Source organism: Lissotriton vulgaris, chromosome 9, assembly GCF_964263255.1.
Source record: "Lissotriton vulgaris chromosome 9, aLisVul1.2, whole genome shotgun sequence".
NCBI lineage: Eukaryota > Metazoa > Chordata > Amphibia > Caudata > Salamandridae > Lissotriton > Lissotriton vulgaris.
In genome coordinates, this window is record NC_141697.1 from 255,970,835 (window position 1) to 255,989,924 (window position 19,090).

Consider the following 19,090-nt stretch of genomic DNA (forward strand, 5'->3'; position numbering starts at 1 on the left):
CTAGGAGCCAAGGGACGATTTAAGAGGGGAAGGCCTGGGTAAAAAGAAAAGTTTTAGCAATCGTCCATTACATGTATACCCCCAGATGCATACGCTGTAATCTGAAAGCGTCCTCGAGGACATTGCAGTACATAAATGTGAATACATAATACATCATTAACAGGAATATTCATCACACATACCGCCCATTCAACCCACTCCTTCAGGGACAATTACACTCTTCAGCTGCGTATCAGAGTCTCTAGTTTGAGCCGCAATATACGTCTTATACGAGCCCCAGATATCTTTTGGGTGTGAGGCTCTGGGCATCAGGGATGCATATATTTCACAATTCACATTACAATACGCTAGGCTTCGAAGCCATGACTGCAGTGTGGGTCCCTGCTTCTTGCCCCACATTAATGCTATCTCGCGTTTGGCCAATAGGAGCCCAAATGCTGCTAACCTCCTAACTGTCTTGGCGAAAAGTAACCATGTAGCCCAGTAGTGCAATTTCAGGGGTGGGGATCAGAGACAGGGAGATCATGTCACCAAGTGCGGCATGTACCTGTTCCCAATACAATTGTAGTCTGGGACGGGTCCAGGTCAAATGTGCAAAATCCGCATGAGGAGCTGAACATTTCCAACAGTGATGCGGTCTAGATGGGTCTATCCTGTGGGACCAGGCGGGTGTGAAATACATTCTACGAAGGAATTTAAAATGCAGGAGTTTGGGGGGGAGGAGCCAAGATGGCGAGCAGAGTGGAAGCGTAGGCTCCCAGCTCCGCAAGCCTCCGAGCCCCGCACTGCAATCCTGCTCATGATCCTGTGATCGCGCTACAGCGGGGTGCCGGTGAATGCGCACAGGCATCACTCGCGTGATCCCGATGTCTCTGCCTGCCTTGTAACCGGAGAAATCCTCGTAGTTAGCTGGCGGCCTCACCAACCCTGGAGCCGGGACCTCTGCTGCGAAATACGGCCGGGTGTCAATTGATCAACAGCGGCCAGCTGGGCCTGGGCGGAGCTGGTCCTCCGGGCCGAAATAACTACCGAGGGGAAAAAAGTAACACTTCTTCTGCAGGAGCGCTGCTTGTCACGCTACGCGACCGGAGTGCATCCTCGAGATGGGGGCTCACTGGGCATACTGTTTAATTGCTCGACGTTGGAGGTGAGCTGTATCGTCTCCATTTTCGAACTTGCCCGGTTTTCGCGGGCCGCTCCCGAATTTGCTGCTAGCCCTGAGTCGGAGAGGGGATGACCATTGCCGGAGACCGCTCCTTAGACGTGTGCTTTGGAGGCCCTGGTGATTCGGATTGTAGCCCGCCCGAGCTGGCCTCGCCCCTGCTTCACCTCCATTCTTCCTACAAGGTGGAAACGCCTGATGGCTGCCTGAATAAGATGGAGTGCATTAATCTGCCTATTGAAGTGCTGTGTGATGGGAAGCGCGAATCACCGCGTCATGATGTGGTGTTGGGAATACAGCCTGCACTGTCCTGTGGCGACGTTCTTACTGCCCTTGGTGACCTACAGTCTGTGTGGGAGGATGGTTCCCGAGAGTTGGGAAGAAAGCTGGACGATATTGCGCTCACACTGGGGCGACTACGGTCAGATGGCTCCCAGATGTGCGAGGATTTGCCTCTGCCTGTTCTGGAGGAGGATACTATGGTTCCACATGGGTGCGGAGGGGATTGGATGATCCCGAACTGCGTTGGTGCCTGCGGACAGCTGTCCGTCTGCTTCTACTATACTGAAGGATTTTTCTCGCAGCTGAGGACTGTGGCTTCGTCCATTGTTCCGCCACTATTGGACCAGACACTGTTCTTGCAACTGTTGGCTCCTGTGACTACCTCCTCTTCCCTCTCCCTTGTTTCCTTGCTGTGGAATACGTGTCATCGGACGGAACTGGGGGTGATGGTCGTCAGTGCAGATGGATCTATTGGTGATCGGCAACGCCCATTTTGTTTTTGCATGCCGCTCTTCTGCCTTGCGTGGACATTTTGTTCTTTTGTGTTGGCTGGGATGGGCTTTACTCGGCGGGCATACCTTGGGGGACTCACACGGACAGGCCAGGGCTAAGTGGTTCTCTTTCACGGTTGATGTCTAATTGGCTGGCGGGGGAGCAGGTCGGAGTGTTCCTATGACACACTTATTTGCGCAGTATGTGATACCTCTCCCCATTTTCTACCGTATTGATTGCTTACTGTTGTTGACTGTTGCTCTTGGGGTGGAGGATAAACACGTAGGGAGGGCCCTCCTCCGGCTTCATATGACCTTTTTCCTTTCTTTCTCATTTCTATATCTATATTTCGGGTACTCTTTTCCTGGGCGACAGGCACACTGCTAGGGGGGGGGGTAGGCCGTAGCCTCTGCATGCGTGTAGGGTGGGGGTTGGGGGGGGGGGTTGTTTTGTGCGTTTTAAGTCCGTATGGGCCTTTCTTTCTTCTCTTCCTTTCCTTAGTTCTTTTCATCTTTTTCTTTCCCTTCTTCTGGATCAGCAGGAAGGCTCGGTAGGGGGTGGGTAATGACTGGTACGAACCATGACTATGTGCTCTTTATCCTGATATGCGTATCAATGTGCCGCTCTTCCGATTGTGTTTTACGCTCTTTTGATATCCTGTGGTATGCATTGCCCACTCTGTGCCTTTGGCGGATTGTATGGCTTCTGATCCTTCTCCTTTTCTAAACTTCAAAACTTACCGTAAACATTTAAAAAACGAACCTTAATTCCTCCTGTGTCTCAGCAGTCTGATATGTCTTCAGTGTAATTTGGAATGCTTGCTATTTTGTATTGTGGTACTACTGAGTCACCGTATAATTTGCGTATGTGCTTCAATTGACGTCGAGGCCGGCCAGATGGTTGTAGGCCCGTAATTGTTTGCTGATATTGCACAATAAAGGTTTTAAAAAAATGAAAAAAAAAAAAAATGCAGGAGTTTGTGCTTGCTATTAAGGGACACCTCTTTCGTGACTCTGCAACATTGTTCCCATTGGTCGTCTGAAACGGGCCGTCCCAGGTCTTGCTCCCAAGCTGTGCGAACTTTCACGTCAGTGAAGGGGTGGGCGAATATGCACACCTTGTATATTTTTGATACCAAATGAGCGCCCGAGTCACTTTCAATGACTAACGTCAATGGAACAGTAGGTTCAGGTGAGTCTCCTCTCTAGTTACATGACGATATGAGTGTTCGCTGACCCAATTCTGAAACACATTTCTTTCACTTTTCATCGATTTGTATGGACACGTTCTATGTACACCATCTGTTGTATTGTTTTTAGGATTTTTTCTCGATAGTTGCATTAAAAAAGTTTAAATATATGGCTTTCAGAATTTAATCAAATTTGTCATATGGTGCTTTCAGCAATTTACCTCCCCAATCCCTGATGCATTTTGGGCTTGTATCCACAAAGCCCTTCTTCAGGGGTTTAACATTCCTTATAAATATCTATTGAGTGAATCGTTAACATCTTAGAACGGCATATATAGCCGGTACGAGTGTTCCCCTCGTGTCTTATGAGAAGACATTGAAATGACGTAATTATAAATACTGGGGCCCTCTGAACAAAATCCTTTCATTCGATAATTCTTATAAATGCTTGAAAACATAGACACAACTTATATAAAGTGCCAGTAGCTATGCATTCCATAAGCTGACTACAAGACAAATACACTGAAGTTTCTAATAAATAGATGTTGTTTAACCTCTTCGCCGCTAATGACAAGGGTAACTCGTCATGGAGTTTCCATTGATTTCAATGGAAATTGAATGAGCAGAGTAATAATGCCTTAGCAGCCAAGTGGTTAAGAGCCGAGTCTTGCCAACCCCACCATCCTTTTGTAATTAATATAGATGTTCGCACACCACTCGATGTTACATATTTATTGAACAAAAACAGTACTTAAAATCTTCTTCTGGTACATAAAATGATCCCAAAGTTCCAAAAATCATACAATAAATCTTGAATTGAAACTTGAAGAGTGTAAGACATCTCTCATTCATCTTCTTAGGGTAATGGTATCCCCATATTATATGTGTTCCCAGCAGTGATGGCCTTTGCCAGGTTGGCACACTGGGTGGAAGAAATGTAGCTCCTCACTACTCCTGGTGAATAAAATAAGGTAGCGCATGTGAGAAGTTGGCCTGATATATAATGTTCACTATTCTAGTGAGCACTTTGTATCATTCCAAACAACCCTTATTGATGATTGGTTGTAAGTCAACCTTATAGACCAGCTATCCTAGTAGCATGGATACGAGCAGTCTTCAGGCTAAACTCTAGAGGGCGTGTTAAGCCGGCTGTTATACCATCACATATACCCCTTGAACACCAAGTGAAAGGACACCACACAAGTGTTATGAAAATAAACAGTGTATTTATTTAGATCACAACAGCCCTGTACTCTTTATGAGGACAGGGTACTAAGCACACAACAAAACTCTTACGAAAATACTTCAAGTTGCACAATTTAGACGAATGCCCGAGGGGCACGGAAAACCATATACTACAAAAGTGGAATGCGAAATTACTAGCAGGTAAGTACTAATCTCATAGGGTTTGGAATCGCTAGGACTGGACTTCTGAACCTTCAGATTACTAGCAGGAGGCCTAGGGGACTCGGGTGCAGAGCATGCACTCTCACGCGGGATGCGGGACAAAGTCTATGGATGCTAGAATTTACAAAGTTAGTGTTATCGGACGAATCCGACTAGGTAGAGCTGAAACGAAAAAGGATCTGGACCCTTGGATAGTGAGGCTATGCTGGGGCACCTAAATGCCGAAGTTACCTAGCCCAGGGGCTGCGGCTGCATAGGTCTGGAAAGACGTCGGGAATCCTCGTTGCAGTCTATGGAGCCTGAAAGAAGAAGTTGCTGGCAGGCGACCAGTGAAGAAGTTCGAAGTGATCCAAGCCTGGATCGAAGATGGAAGACACCTGTAAGCAGAGGGGACCAAGTTCTGAATCACTAGCCAGTGATTAGATGGGCACCAGGATGGCACCGGGTGAAGTCACCTCGACCAGGTGAGTGGGCGACGCTGGGCTCTGCAGTCTCACGGGCCAGGAGGCGTTGTCGGCGACCAGGATGGAGGTGTGAGCTGTCCCACGATGGTTGCTGCTGTCGACGTCTCTGGACCCAGGATTGGGGCAACAAGTCTTGGCAAATTCAAGCCCACGCGGTGGACTCAAAATGGTGTCTGGAGTGGACCAGGAGGGTCCGGGGTGCTCCTCTTTTGGAGGGGAGCAAGGGCCAGTCTGGAGCAACCAGACCAGCAGTGTTGATGTCGTCGGTCGTCGTCGGGAAGGCCACAAGCCAGCGGGCTAGTAGCCAGACAACGCGGTGAGCAGCAAAAAGCAGAAGGGCCCCACGCAGATCTGGTGGATGCTGGAGGGCTGAACTTCGGTGCTGGAGCTGCTCAGGGTTGGGGCTTCTCCTACCCCAAAGCACTCACTCGAGGATCCCTCGGCGGTTGTGCTGGGCAAGAGTCGTGCAGTCTTGAAGATGGCCGGTCCCTCGAGGTCTCGTCGCACCCACGGATCTCAGCTGAGCTGTAGACGTAGGTAGAGGTCAGAGGTGCCAGGGAAGCCGGGTCTCGTCGTGCTGGTCGGTCGTATTCCGGAGGAAGGACGTGCAGCAAACCGCAGTGTTCTTGGATGGTGCCTGCTGATGCAGGGTGACTACTCCTTAGTCACAAGGGAGAAATCTTAGGAAGAAGTCTTGAGTTCCTTTCGTAGAAAGTAGTTTCAGGATTCAAAGATGATCTAATTTGGAAGGGGGCCCGCTCCTATTTTTATACTAGGAAAAGGGGCTGGCACGCGACTAGGTCCTGCCCATGGGTGGGACCAGGAAGGGGGGTGGTTACACCCCTCTCCCATGCTGGACTTTCCCCAGCTCAGGGGCTGGTGTGCCCCTGGAACTGGTTCTAGCCGGCAGATGCATAGTGACCCCCGGGGTGCCACTTGCAGTCACCTTCCTCTAAAGCCCTGCCTACCCAGGATACACAAAACCCTGTCTGGGATGGTGCTAGCACCGCCCCTGACAGGAAACCCTTTGTTCAAGCTCCCCTCGCTGGAAGGACTACCAGCTGCAGGGGGTCAGACTTGTGTCTGTGGTGGCAGCATCCATTTTGTGATGCTGAGGCTTGAGTTAACTTTAACCGGGGTTCACAGTTACATGCATGTTGTGTCCCTCTAGAAGGGTGGAATGCTAACCCCGTCGCCAGAATTGGCGAGGGGTTAGTATTCCAATTCGTATGACACCTTACTCGACATGTTTTGATAAAGCGATACCAAAGATAGCATATAACCGCGAGGATTATAATGCACTTAAGAGTATATGGTACGCGTTATCATGGAACAGCTATTAGGACTTGGTTCCGCAAGCTGCAAACGGGCTCAGCTCATGCCAGAGCACCATCTGACACGATTCCAAACACTCTGCCTTCAGGATTGTCAAGGCCTGCCATAGGAGTGACTGATAGGAATCTGTGTGTCCATTTTAGGGTTAGATATAGGTATACTATATCTAAAGCAAAGGGTGATTACACCACCTTGCCCCAGCTGTCGTGCAGCCAATTGTGTCAGATTTAGATGGCCAGCCAGGGGTGGCATAATACATGCTGCAGCCCCTGGTAGGCCCTGGGTACACCTATGCCCTGAGTTACAGGGTCTGATAAGGTGGCCCAGTACCAATTGGTAAATGCACCTAAGGTACACGTGTCAATTTAGTGAGAGAACAGCAAGGCTGTGGGTCTGATTAGCAGGCCCACAGCCAGAGAAGTCGTAAACCAGTGAAGCAAAAAGCAAAAATCTGGGGTGATCATAGGATTGCAGACCCTACTCTCCTACATGATCCCCCCCCTCCCCCCCCCCCAAACTTTGGGACAATAAACTAACCTTGACCAGGTTAGTCTTCTTGCTCTAAGTGGAAATACCTGGAGAGCCCATCTGCATTGCCATGATCAGTGCCAGGTCTATGCTCCACTGTAAAATCCATCCCCTGTAGGGAAATGGACCACCTAAGCAGTTTGGGGTTTTCACCCTTCATCTGATTTAGCCACAAGAGGGGCTTATGGTCGGTCTGAATCTTGAAATGAGTGCCAAACAAGTATGGCCTCAGTTTCTTCAGGGCCCAAACCACAGCAAAGGCCTCCCTCTCAATAGCTGACCAATTTTTCTCTCTGGGGGTCAGCCTTCTGCCTATAAAAGCAATGGGCTGGTCATGACCATCAAAATTCAGTTGAGATAGAACAGCTCCCACACCCAACTCAGAAGCATCTGTTTGGACAATGAATGGTTTGGAGTAGTCTGGACTCTTTAGGATAGGTGCTGTGCACATGGCCTTCTTTAGGTCATCGAATGCTTTTTGACAGCTTGCTGTCCACTGAACTTTCTTTGGCATCTTTTTACTTGTCAGTTCATTAAGTGGAGTCACAATTGATCCATAATTCCTGACAAACTTTCTGTAATAACCAGTCAGCCCCAAGAAAGCTCGAACCTGAGTCTGCGTGGTTGGAGGAGCCCAATCCCTGATGGATTGTATCTTGCTCTCCAGTGGCTGAACCTGGCCTCCACCTACAAGGTGGCCCAGGTATGCAACCTGTGTCTGCCCTATCTGGCACTTTGTGGCCTTGATAGTGAGACCTGCTGCTTGCAGTGCCTCTAACACTTTCCTCAGGTGGACCAGGTGATCCTCCCAGGTGGAACTAAAGACAGCTATATCATCAAGATATGCTGCACATAAGTCATCCAGCCCAGTGAGAACTTGATTCACCAGCCTTTGGAAGGTGGCAGGTGCATTTTTCAGACCAAAGGGCATTACCACAAATTGATAATGTCCACCAGGGGTTGAAAATGCGGCCTTGGGCTTGGCATCCTCAGTTAACCTGATTTGCCAATACCCAGCTGTCAGGTCAAATGTACTTAAGTAGTTGGCAGAAGCCAATCTATCTATAAGTTCATATGCCCTTGGTATTGGGTGGGCATCAGTCTTAGTGACTGCATTGAGACCTCTGTAGTCTACGCAAAACCTCATCTCTTTCTTACCACCCTGGGTGTGAGGCTTTGGCACTAGAACTACTGGACTAGCCCAAGGGCTATCTAAGGGCTCAATGACTCCCAGCTCCAACATTTTCTGCACTTCTGTTTTGATGCAGTCTCTAACATGATCAGGCTGCCTGTAGATTTTACTCTTGACTGGCAGGCTGTCACCGGTGTCAACCTCATGGGTACACCAATTGGTCTGACTGGGTGTCAGAGAGAACATATGTCTGAAGGATTGAAGAACCTGTTTACAATCCTTCTGTTGATGTTCAGAGAGGCTGCCACAAAAGACAACACCATCTACTGATCCATCATCAGGATTCTGAGTGAGCAGGTCTGGGAGAGGGTCACTCTCTTCCTCCTGTCCCTCATCTGTGGCCATGAGCAAACTCATGTCCTTCCTGTCAACATATGCTTTGAGCCTGTTCACATGAAGCACCCTGTGGGGGCTTCTGGGAGTTCCAAGGTCCACCAGGTAGGTGACCTCTCCCTTTTGCTCAAGGATTGTGTGGGGCCCAGACCATTTGTCTTTGAGTGCTGCTGGGGCCACTGGCTCCAACACCCACACCTTCTGTCCAGGCTTGTACACAGTCAGGACAGCCTTTTGGTCATGCCAAGCTTTTTGGAGTTCTTGGCTTGCCTCAAGGTTTTTAGAAGCCTTTTCCATATACTCAGCCATCCTGGAGCGGAGACCAAGTGCATAGTCCACTATGTTGGTTGCAGGCTTTTTGAGAGGTCTCTCCCATCCTTCCTTCACCAAACACAGGGGTCCTCTCACAGGATGCCCATACAGAAGTTCAAAAGGGCTGAAGCCAACCCCCTTCTGTGGGACCTCTCTGTAAGCAAACAAAAGGCAGGGTATCAGGACATCCCATCTACGCCTGAGCTTTTCAGGTAGTCCATGAACCATCCCTTTTAGGGTCCTGTTGAACCTTTCAACACGCCCATTGCATTGTGGGTGATAGGGTGTGGTGAACTTGTAGTTGACACCACATTCCTTCCACATAGCAGTCAAATAGCTTGACATGAAGTTTGCACCTCTGTCAGAGACAACCTCCTTAGGGAAGCCCACTCTGGAGAACACTCCAACTAGGGCTCTTGCCACAACAGGTGCTGTAGTGGTCCTAAGGGGAATAGCTTCAGGATACCTGGTGGCATGGTCCACCACCACCAGTATAAACTTGTGCCATGATGCTGTCTGGGGTTCCATTGGACCAACAATGTCAATCCCCACTCTTTCAAAGGGCACCCCCACCACAGGCATTGGTATAAGGGGGGCCTTTGTTGTGCCACCTGCCTTACCACTGGCTTGGCATGTGACACAGGAGCGACAAAACTCCTTGGTATCCTCATTCATGTGAGGCCAGTAAAAGTGTGAGACAATTCTGTCCCAAGTCTTGTTCTGTCCTAAGTGTCCTGCAAGGGGAATCTCATGGGCCAAGGTGAGAAGGAAACCTCTCAGAGACAAGGGGATGACCAGCCTCCTGGTTGCGCCAGGCTTGGGGTCTCTTGACTCAGAGTACAGGAGTCCATCTTCCCAGTATACCTTGTGGGCACCTGTGGCGTTCCCTGCAGCCTCAGCAGCAGCCTGCTGTCTGAGAGGTTCAAGAGAAGGGCAGGCTAACTGTTCCTTCCCCAGGTCTTCTCTGGAGGGTCCCCCTGAACCCAGAAACTCAACCTGATCAGGTTCAAGTTCTGTAGGCTCAGTTTCACTCAGCTCTTTGAGGTCAGCCTCCTCTGAGACTTGATCCTCAACCTGGGGCAAGGGGGAAGGCAATGCCTTAACCCTCCTGCTCTTCTTCTTGGAAGGTGTCTGGTCCATTGTTCCAGGATCCAGCACCTGTTCAGTGGGGCATCTTCTGGCCTGTGACCTAGTCACAGCAAGCACATGTGCTGGCAAGCCTAACATTTCCATGTGAGTCCTCTGCTCCACTTCTGGCCATAGGGATGACTCCAAATCATTGCCCAACAAACATTCAACTGGGAGGTCTGAACTAACAACAACCTTCTTTTTGCCACTTACCCCTCCCCAAGAGAAATCAACAATTGCCATACTATGGTGGGTAGTGACATTGCTGGCATTGGTCACTAGGTACTCTGGACCTAGCATGATCTGTCCAGGGTCCACAAAGTTAGGTGTCACCATTGTGACACTGGCACAAGTGTCCCTGTAGCCTGAGCCATCTTGCCATTGATAAAAGGTGTCTGTCTGTATTTGCCCAAAGTATTGGGACTGGCATCAGGGGATATATCCACATCCCCTGTACAGACAAGGACAGCCTGTGTGAGTGTGCCAACTAAGTTGTCATACCCCTCAGAACCCAAGGTTAACCCAACTAATCCCTTGGGAGGTGCACTACCACTGCTGACTGTACTAGGGGGTGCAGGTGCCTTAGGGGCTGCAGTGGTAGGAGTTTGCCCTCCTTTCTTGGTGCACTCACTAAACCAGTGAGTTTTACTTTTACAGTACTGGCACCACCTTTTAGACTGGCCTTCTTGATTCTTCTTCTTCTGGGAAGCCTGACCCCCACCCTCTTTGGTTTGTTGGGGACCTGTTGAAGACTTCTGGTCATTTTGTTCCCCTTTGGTATCTTTACCCTTCTGGTCTGCTTTCTTCTGACCACCCTGGTTCTGGCCCTGGTTCTGCTTAACCCTTGTTCTGACCCATCTGTCTGCCTTCTTTCCCAATTCTTGGGGAGAGGTCAGATCTGAGTCAACAAGGTGCTGATGCAACAACTGGTTCTGACAATTGTTTAAAATCTGTTCCCTCATGATCAGATTGTACAATCCTGTATAATCAGTAACCTTACTCTTACTGCCCAGCAACCAGCCCTCCAAAGCCTTAGTGGCACAATCTACAAAGTCAGACCAATCCTGAGACTGAGTTTTCTGGGTGTCCCTGAACAGCAACCTGTACTGCTCAGTGGTTAGGCCAAACCCATCTATCAGTGTACTTTTCAGGACTTGGTAATTGTTAGCATCCTCAGCTCTAGTAGTGAGGAGCTTATCTCTACCTTTACCTTCAAAGGAGAGCCACAAGACAGCTGCCCACTGACTCTGGGGGACGCACTGGACAGTGCAGGCCCTCTCCAAAGCAGTTATCCATTTGTGGATATCATCCCCTTGTTTAAAGGGGGGCACTATCTTACTCAGGTGTCTAGTGTCTAAACTCCTGTCTTTTTCTCTTGGGAGAATGCTGCCACCAGTGAGATCTAACCCACTTAACTTTTGCTCTCTAGCAAAGGCAATCCTCTCTTTGGCCAGGGCAAGTTCTTCCCTTTCAATCCTCAGATTGGCTTCCCTCATCTTTGCTTCATGCTCCCTTCTCTTAGGGGATGACATCCCTCTATGAGAAGAGGTCTGAGAGCCATTGGTTCGAATGGATCTGTTAGAGCCTCTAGATAGAGACCTAACTCGTCCATTCCCAATGTTAAGTCTGCCTGAGAGTGGCCCTGGGGGTCCCCCAAATCCATTCTCATGCCTACTTAAGTTGGTCCTAGTGAGTCTACTGACTTCTACCTGACCTTTGTCTGCCTCATCCTCTGATAACTCCTCTTCCTCCACCTCCTCAGCATCATCTGCTGCCTGGAGGGGGTGGTCAGGGTTACTAAAGGGTCCCTCTAAGGGGGGCAGATTCCCATCTGGATTAGAAGGATCTGTGTTGGCAGACCTCCTTGCATCATAAGTCTCTAAGAGACCAATCAGAAAAGGAATGGTAGGGTTAGAACCCTGTTTTAGCTTCCTGGTTGTACAGATTTGTCTCATCTCCTGGAAGCTAAGAGCAGCATATCTGGAAGGGACCTGTAGAGGGTCCACAACCACAAGAGGGGGCATGAAGACTCTCCGTGGTTAGACATGCTTCTAGTGTGGTGTAAGTGATGCACCTACCTACACTATTTGTTTGCCTACTGATCCCTTGCTAAGAGTTGTAGTCAGGGTGTGCTAGGCCCTGTTAAACTACAACAGCTGGTTCAGTAGAACCCAGAGTATTCTAAGCTAAGTTATGTGTACCTTAAATACTTATGTGATCTTTCACAATGATATTCTTAGGATACGTGTGGTAAAACAACAGCAAGCTCAAATCCCAACCACTGCTCACCAATGTGAGAAGTTGGCCTGATATATAATGTTCACTATTCTAGTGAGCACTTTGTATCAGTCCAAACAACCCTTATTGATGATTGGTTGTAAGTCAACCTTATAGACCAGCTATCCTAGTAGCATGGATACGAGCAGTCTTCGGGCTAAACTCTAGAGGGCGTGTTAAGCCGGCTGTTATACCATCACATATACCCCTTGAACACCAAGTGAAAGGACACCACACAAGTGTTATGAAAATAAACAGTGTATTTATTTAGATCACAACAGCCCTGTACTCTTTATGAGGACAGGGTACTAAGCACACAACAAAACTCTTACGAAAATACTTCAAGTTGCACAATTTACATGAATGCCCGAGGGGCACGGAAAACCATATACTACAAAAGTGGAATGCGAAATTACTAGCAGTAAGTACTAATCTCATAGGGTTTGGAATCGCTAGGACTGGACTACTGAACCTTCAGATTACTAGCAGGAGGCCTAGGGGACTCGGGTGCAGAGTGTGCACTCTCACGTGGGATGCGGGACAAAGTCTATGGATGCTAGAATTTACAAAGTTAGTGTTATCAGACGAATCCGACTAGGTAGAGCTGAAACGAAAAAGGATCTGGACCCTTGGATAGTGAGGCTATGCTGGGGCACTGAAATGCCGAAGTTATCTAGCCCAGGGGCTGCGGCTGCATAGGTCTGGAAAGACGTCGGGAATCCTCGTTGCAGTCTATGGAGCCTGAAAGAAGAAGTTGCTGGCAGGCGACCAGTGAAGAAGTTCGAAGTGATCCAAGCCTGGATCGAAGATGGAAGACACCTGTAAGCAGAGGGGACCAAGTTCTGAATCACTAGCCAGTGATTAGATGGGCACCAGGATGGCACCGGGTGAAGTCACCTCGACCAGGTGAGTGGGCGACGCTGGGCTCTGCAGTCTCACGGGCCAGGAGGCGTTGTCGGCGACCAGTATGGAGGTGCGAGCTGTCCCACGATGGTTGCTGCTGTCGACGTCGCTGGACCCAGGATTGGGGCAACAAGTCTTGGCAAATTCAAGCCCACGCGGTGGACTCAAAATGGCGTCTGGAGTGGACCAGGAGGGTCCGGGGTGCTCCTCTTTTGGAGGGGAGCAAGGGCCAGTCTGGAGCAACCAGACCAGCAGTGTTGATGTCGTCGGTCGTCGTCGTGAAGGCCAAAAGCCAGCGGGCTAGTAGCCAGACAACGCGGTGAGCAGCAAAAAGCAGAAGGCCCCCACGCAGATCTGGTGGATGCTGGAGGGCTGAACTTCGGTGCTGGAGCTGCTCAGGGTTGGGGCTTCTCGGACCCCAAAGCACTCACTCGAGGATCCCTCGGCGGTCGTGCTGGGCAAGAGTCGTGCAGTCTTGAAGATGGCCGGTCCCTTGAGGTCTCGTCGCACCCACGGATCTCAGCTGAGCTGTAGACGTAGGTAGAGGTCAGAGGTGCTAGGGAAGCCGGGTATCGTCGTGCTGGTCGGTCGGATTCCGGAGGAAGGACGTGCAGCAAACCGCAATGTTCTTGGATGGTGCCTGCGGATGCAGGGTGACTACTCCTTAGTCACAAGGGAGAAATCTTAGGAAGAAGTCTTGAGTTCCTTTCGTAGAAAGTAGTTTCAGGATTCTAAGATGATCTAATTTGGAAGGGGGCCCGCTCCTATCTTTATACTAGGAAAAGGGGCTGGCACGCGACTAGGTCCTGCCCATGGGTGGGACCAGGAAGGGGGGTGGTTATACCCCTCTCCCATGCCGGACTTTCCCCAGCTCAGGGGCTGGTGTGCCCCTGGAACTGGTTCTAGCCGGCAGATGCATAGTGAGCACCGGGGTGCCACTTGCAGTCACTTTCCTCTAAAGCCCTGCCTACCCAGGATACACAAAACCCTGTCTGGGATGGTGCTAGCACCGCCCCTGACAGTAAACCCTTTGCCCAAGCTCCCCTCGCTGGAAGGACTCCCAGCTGCAGGGGTCAGACTTGTGTCTGTGTTGGCAGCATCCATTTTGTGATGCTGAGGCTTGAGTTAACTTTAACCGGGGTTCACAGTTACATGCATGTCGTGTCCCTCGAGAAGGGTGGAATACTAACCCCGTCGCCAGAATTGGGGAGGGGTTAGTATTCCAATTCGTATGACACCTTACTCGACATGTTTTGATAAAGCGATACCAAAGATAGCATATAACCGCGAGGATGATAATGCACTTAAGAGTATATGGTACGCGTTATCATGGAACAGCTATTAGGACTTGGTTCCGCAAGCTGCAAACGGGCTCAGCTCATGCCAGAGCACCATCTCACACGATTCCAAACACTCTGCCTTCAGGATTGTCAAGGCCTGCCATAGGAGTGACTGATAGGAATCTGTGTGTCCATTTTAGGGTTAGATATAGGTATACTATATCTAAAGCAAAGGGTGATTACACCACCTTGCCCCAGCTGTCGTGCAGCCAGTTGTGTCAGATTTAGATGGCCAGCCAGGGGTGGCATAATACATGCTGCAGCCCCTGGTAGGCCCTGGGTACACCTATGCCCTGAGTTACAGGGTCTGATAAGGTGGCCCAGTACCAATTGGTAAATGCACCTAAGGTACACGTGTCAATTTAGTGAGAGAACAGCAAGGCTGTGGGTCTGATTAGCAGGCCCACAGCCAGAGAAGTCGTAAACCAGTGAAGCAAAAAGCAAAAATCTGGGGTGATCATAGGATTGCAGACCCTACTCTCCTACAGCGCAGGGTCCATTTTATGTTCAGAGGTCAGTCCTTGGGTGATTACATTTCCATTTTCCATTTTATTTCACTTGTATAGCGCGTAAATCACCCGAAGGTCTCAGAGCGCTGGCAGCTGACAAGGATCCTTAAAACCCAACAGATTCAGGAGGTCGGGGGGCCCGATAAGCTGGAGATTAAAAGAGCCAGGTTGATGGATGTTCAGAGTTGTGACTGGTCTCTGAGCACAAACATCTCCGCACTTTCACCAACTTACCTGAATCACTTAAATTAGGTCTTCAGGCTGGTCCCATATTGCTTTTTTGGGCTGGGTGAGGGGGTGTAATAGTGTGTGGCAGCAGGGGGTGGGAGGGAAATGGGAGAGCAAGAAAACAGGCAGAAGGGGTGTTAAAAACAGTGCCTACAGCACTGGAGCCAGGAATTCTGCTGTCTGCATGACTTTAGGGCAGTTAGCTCACCTGACGATTGGCCCCCGAGCCTGGGCTCAGCTTGCCCATGCCAAAAGCCTTTTCTGGTTCGTGGTGTCTTCTATACTCAATAATATGGATGGCAGTGGACTCCTAGGTCACTTGTTAGATTGAATAAAAAGTCCTACTGCAAGAATTAGGTGCTGAGAAGAAAAGAAATTTGGATATTGCCTAAGCCCTGAAGAAGTCATAGGGAGACAACTCAGGAGACAATCCACGTGTTGGCTGAAACTTCCAAGAAGATTGTACTGACTGGAACTTTGTAACTGTTTTTTTTATGTGGCTGAAGATTTTACAGACTGCTTTTGATTAATAAATGTGTCACATCAACTGGTGTGTGAATATCCATATTGATATTGGAAACCATGGTAATCCTACTAAGATATTAAGATGCATTTTGGGCAACAGACTCTCTGAACTATTCTGTACCCAATTGAAATTACCTGTTTTTAGGTCTCGCTGAGCCAGCGCATGCGCTGTGCTCTTGGCAAAACTTTTCGAAAGGGCTTCAGAAAATGCTACCACTGTGGCCTAGAGCTTGCGTGCATGCGCACGGGCACGGGCTTTCAAGATAAGAGAGCTTTCTTTCACATTCCTGAAGTCAATAGCTTCCTTGTCATTTGCGTTACGAGGCAATCCTGGGTGGAGAAACTGTTAAATTAAATGAATCAGGTATTTGTGTTTACAAGTACCCTCTTCTACCCTACTACCGCTCTACCCCTCTTATACCCCTCTAACCCACCCCTCTACCACTCTTTTACCCCACTACTATCCCTCTACCCCTCTTATACCACTCTACCCTCCTACACTTTTACCTCTCTTATACCCTACTAGCCCTCTATCCCTCTACTACCCCTCTATTACCCATCTGCATCCCCTCTACCACTCTACTACACCTCTAACCCTCTTCTACCCCTCATCTACTCTTCTACCCTTCTACCCCTCTACACCTCTTCTACCCCCTACCCATTTTCTACACCTCTTCTACCCCTCTGCCCCTCTTCTACCCCTCTACTACACCTCTACTACCCTTCTAACACTATTCTACCCCTCTACTACACCTCTACTACCCTTCTAACACTATTCTACCCCTCTTCCAACCCACTTCTATCCCTCTTCTACCCCTCTACTACCCCTCCAACCCTCTTCTACCCCTCTAATCTTTTACCCCTCTACCCCTCTTCTACCCCTCTACCCCTCGTCTACGTCTCTACTACCCTTCTAACCCTCTTCTACCCCTCTACCCCTCTTCTACCCCTCTACCTCTCTTCTACCCCTCTACCTCTCTTCCACCCCTCTACCTCTCTTCTACCCCTCTACCCCTCTTCTACCATTCTACTTCTCTTCTACCCCTCTTCTACCCCTCTACTACCCCTCTACTACCCCTGAACCCCGAAACTACCTCTCTACCCCTCTTCTACCCCTCTACTACCCATCTACCCCTCTACCCCACTACTACCCCTCTACTCCTCTTCTACCCCTCTGCCCATCTACACCTCTACCCCTCTTCTATTCCTCTACTACCTGTCTACCCTACTACCCCTACCCCTCTTCTACCCCTCTACTACCTCTCTTCCACCTCTCTACCCCTTTACTACCCCTCTACTCTTCTACCCATCTACCCCTCTTATACCCCTCTTCTACCCCTCTACCCCTCGCCTACCCCTCTACTACCCTTCTAACAGTATTCTACCCCTCTACCCCTCTTCTATCCCCCTTCTGCCCCTCTACCTCTCTTCTACCCCTCTACCTCTCTTCAATTCCTCTTCTACCCTTGTACCTCTCTTCTACCCCTCCACCCCTCTTCTACCCCTCTACTACCCCTTAACCCCTCTACTACCCCTCTTCTACCCCTCTAATACCCCTATTCTCCCCTCTACTACCCCTCTTCTACCCCTTTTGTATCCCTCTTCTACCCCTCTACCCTACTACCCCTCTACCCCTCTATTACCCCTCTACCTCTCTACTACCCCTCTACTCCTCTTCTACCTCTCTACCACCCCTCTACTCCTCTTCTACCACTCTATCCCTCTTCTACCCCTCTACCCCTCTTCAACCACCCTACCCTTCTACTACCCCACTACTACCCCTCAACTCATCTACACCTCTACCCCTCTTCTATCCCTCTACTACCCCTCTACCCTACTACCCCTCCACTACCCCTCTACTACCCCTCTACTACCCCTCTATCCCGCTACTACCTCTCCACCCCTCTTCTACCCCTCTATCCCACTACCCCACTACAACCCCTCTACCCATCTTCTACCACTCTACCACTACCACCTCTTCTACCCTACTACCCCTCTACTACCCCTCTATTACCCCTCTACATCCCCTCTACCTCTTTACTACCCCTCTTCTACCTCTCTTCTACTCTTCTACCCTTCTAACCCTCTTCTACCCCTCTACCCCTTTCTACCCCTCCACACTCTACTACACCTCTACTACCCTTCTAACAATCTTCTACCCCTCTACCACCCCTCGACCCCTCTTCTATCCCTCTTCTACCCCTCTTCTACCCCTCTATCCCTTTACTATCCCGCTACTCTTCTACCCATCTACCCCTCTACCACCTCTCTACCCCTCGTCTACCCTTCTACAACCCTTCTCCAGTATTAGGGGTGTCTTTCATAGATTCACATGCTTGAATATTCCCCGTTGTCGAAGTGGGAGTACCACTACCACGGTACATAAAATAGCAGTAATATATGCATATATAAATAAAATTACCATAATTAAATAAATATATATATATATATATATATACATAAAATACAGTAAAGTATCCAGAAAACTCAACAGTACCATAGAACAGAATAGGCCCATAGAAAGCCTAAGGGAGAAACTCAACTTAGTAACATATCAGTGTCATTATATTTTGGTCCACATTCCAGCCAATCAGGCTGTAGCTCCCTCTAGAACCTTCTCCTCAGACGCCCAAGTCCTAAGATTTTCTACCGCGCGTCGTGTGAAGGGAGTCTCCCTGAGCTCTGCTCAGTTTTCAACTTACTTAGCTGTTTTTTCTACTCAAAATGTCTTCTTCAAGGAAATCTTTGTTCAGATCTTGTCCATCCTGTGGAAAACTGTGTCTCTTTCATGAAGATCCACACAGTAAATGTATTTACTGTCTCTACCTGGACCATGAAGTGAAGACCTGTAAGTACTGTCGTACTTTTCCACCTAAAACTTTAAGGGACAGAGAGGCCCGTCTCCTTCTGTGGCTTCAGAAGTTGAAGACAACGGACACTGTGGTCTCGTAGGATGAGAGTGTCTCTTCTTTTCAGTCAAAGACCTCTCAAAAGCATGGGTCGGAGTCAGAGGTGCCTTCTTCTTTTCTTAAGAAAAAGAGACTTGTTGAAATCTCTAAGGTTGTCTCCCCACAGGATTTACCTCCAATTGCGCCTACGAGACCTGGCTCTCTGGCGTCATTGTCCAAAGCCATGCCTTCTTCCTCAAAAACGGGCACTGGCTCGTTGACGCATCCATCGACGACATCGACGACGACGAAATCCGTGGATGCTGTCTCCACGTCGACGCCGACTTGCTCAATATCTTCGAAAACTACGTCGACGACGTCCACCTCGTCGACGACATCATACGAGGTGAGGCCCATTACCTCTGTCTTGAAGATCTTGTCGACGGCTGCTAAATCCACCTCGTTGACGAAGAAACATCAGTCAACGCGCCTTTCGTCGATGCACTCCTCGCAAGTCTATTCCCTCGTCAACGACGCCGTCGACGGCGAAAAAATCTTCGTCGACGAAGACTAAGTCACATCCGTCAACGGATTCC

General features: G+C 49.3%; 1 protein-coding gene across 2 annotated transcripts in view; it reads left to right on the top strand.

The window, feature by feature from the left end:
• LTBP2 (latent transforming growth factor beta binding protein 2) overlaps positions 1 to 19,090 on the top strand; it is a 1,419,414-nt gene that overhangs the window by 915,849 nt on the left and 484,475 nt on the right. The window lies entirely within an intron of this gene.